Source organism: Ahaetulla prasina, chromosome 5 (assembly GCF_028640845.1).
Source record: "Ahaetulla prasina isolate Xishuangbanna chromosome 5, ASM2864084v1, whole genome shotgun sequence".
In the NCBI taxonomy this organism is placed as follows: domain Eukaryota; kingdom Metazoa; phylum Chordata; class Lepidosauria; order Squamata; family Colubridae; genus Ahaetulla; species Ahaetulla prasina.
This window is the reverse complement of record NC_080543.1, coordinates 37462089-37464771: the sequence shown is the minus strand read 5'-3', so window position 1 is coordinate 37464771 and position 2683 is coordinate 37462089.

The window sequence follows — 2683 nt, the reverse complement described above, 5'->3', positions numbered from 1 at the left end:
GGTGGGGGGAAACACTCTCATTTTAAATTGACAGAGCAACTAGAAGCTTCTTTCTGGGTCAGCTGAACAACAAATTGGATAAGAGGAGGAATTCTTATATGGTTCAAAGTTTTTGAAGTTTTGGGGTTTGTGCAACATGGGCTTTGTGTTTCTAAAAAGGTTTGGGCAATTTGCATTGTGAAATATCCTGTCTTGAATGAGTTTTCTGCCTGCTTGTAAATGGAGCTGAACTTCCGGCTTCCACTTTCTATGATCTCTGCTTACGATGTTTCCTTTATGCAGCTGGCAGGAATGTGGAATTTCAGGCAGGTTCCTTGCTAGCAGCTTGATTATTCCTTAATTATCTGGGATATTTTATTTGGGAAATGAAGAGGGGGGAGTTTGATTCCTTCCCAGAACAGATTAGTGGGATGGGGAGGAAATGGGGATTTTGAAGTAACCTTTCCCTGGAGTGGGGAGGGAATGGGGGTTTTAGGCTTGCTGTCAAACATCAGCCATAATACTAATGATTGTTTTGTACAATATGGGTTGTATTACATGAATGGCTATTTTATATGTGAAATTATGACTGAAACCTATATAGGTTCACACTGTCAGGAAGTCTGTCATTAGTTTTAGGCTGCTTCTCTCTTTGTTGAGTTTCCATCCATTGCTTCTTGTTTTGCCTTCTGGTGCTTTGGAAAATACTTCTCCCCACTTCTTTCTAGCAGCCCCTTAAAAGCCTGTTGCCTATCACACTCTTGGGCAAAGCATGTGAGCCATTTCCTCCTTTCAGTGGTCCATGAAAGTGCATCTGTAGCAGAGGTCTCTAACCTTGGCCACTTTAAGACTTTAAGACAGCAAAGCTGGCTGAGGAATTCTGGGAGTTGAAGTCCATAAGTCTTAAAGTGGCCAAGTTTGGAGATCCCTGATCTATAGTATGTAGATAATAAAGTTGAAAAAAGGTGAACAACATTTTTTGCAGAACTATAGCTACGTTGAGGCTGGGTATGACAAGGAATGGCTGGGAGGGGAGGGCCAGGCGAGGTACCTCTTGACATGAAAGACATTGAGTTGGCCATGCCTATCCAGTCATATGACCATCGAGACACATCCACTGTCACATGACCATCAAGACACACCCACAAAATAAGCCACACCCACAGAACTGGTTGTAAAAAAATTTAGAACCCACCCCTGGCCCACAAGTGCTAAAGGCAGTTGCTCCTTGCAAGGAGACCACAAGACAGCAGTCTCCAGGAGGCGTGGGGGGCAGGCGTTAGAGCTCTGGAAGAGGGGAAGAAATCATAAATTTTCCTATTTTTTCAATTTGTGTTAGTTTTTATCTGTGTAATTATAATTTTTATTAAGACTACATAATAAAAAAGAAAACATAAGAGAGATCAGTCCCACAGAATAAATGTTTTATTGGTGTATATATTACACACCAATAATTGTTATTTATAGTAAAGTTTAAATTTTAATTAAAGAATAGCACACAAGACACATTAAGGTATCCAAAAATATTTCTCAGGGGTTTAAAGCATAAGAACTCTGTTTCTGCATGATTTTATATGTATGTCATACAAAAGTTGCCTTTGGACTTTTGCAATAAATATTTTAATTGTTGCTAAAATATACAAAACTCCCTGAAAGCTATAAAAGGCTTGAATAGTCAACTTGGATTTTTGTTCATTCTGTATAACTTTTAAGTAGCATTCCAGTTTTCTGCAGGATAGAAAAATATACCCTAATATTACCCTGGTGCAACTCATTGTGATGAAATGTTGGTTTGACTGAGTGAAGAAGGAGAATACGCAAAGAATATAAAAAAGATATTTTAGTTCTGGGAAAGTAAAAAATGATAGAAAATTAAAACAACTCCACCTGAATAATGTTGAACTAGATTAAGGGGCATGATTATATTTCAAGATTGATGCCAGCCCTTCAAATTTCACAAGGTCAAGAAGTAGGAATCCCTAGGATTCTTGGGACATACTTGGGACATACCAGTGGTGGGTTGTTACTGGTTCGCCCCAAATTGGGCAAACCAAAAGCGGTAGTGGGAAGCTCTGCCATCCGCCCGGACATCTCTGCACATGCGCAGAAACTTCTGTGCATGTGAAGAAGCGTTGCGTGCGTTCACGAGGGAACCAGTAGCGGCCCAAATTAAAACCCACTACTGGGACATACATACTTAGGATAGGATAACAGAAACTGGGAAGCCTGGTTTCCAGCATTCATTGGAGTTGAGGAAGGGGAAAAATGAGTTTAAAAGAAACTTTGCAAACAAGGAAAATCCTAGTATAATGTACTGTGATCCATTTAAAAAAATCCTTAAAAAGTAATTATTGCATTTTATCCATGCAATGATCACGTAAGAGATAAAAGACTAAAAGAAATAGCTCATTTCTTCATTAATGCATAATGACACTATTTTATGCTAACAATGATAGAGATTCAGTATGGAAACACATTAGTATGGATGTTTAAAGGAAAGTATTGTTGTAAAAGTCATATATGCTGTATTTCTTAGTCAGCCTTTCCCTCCATTTTCTCAGCCCCCAGCCCACTAACATGGATATATAAACCTGAGATAATTCTGCATTTTTACTGATGTTTGACCCACCAACAAATGATCCACAGTTATATTCTTCAATGATTAGAGAAATCCTCATAGATTAATTTTGGAAAATTCCTTCTC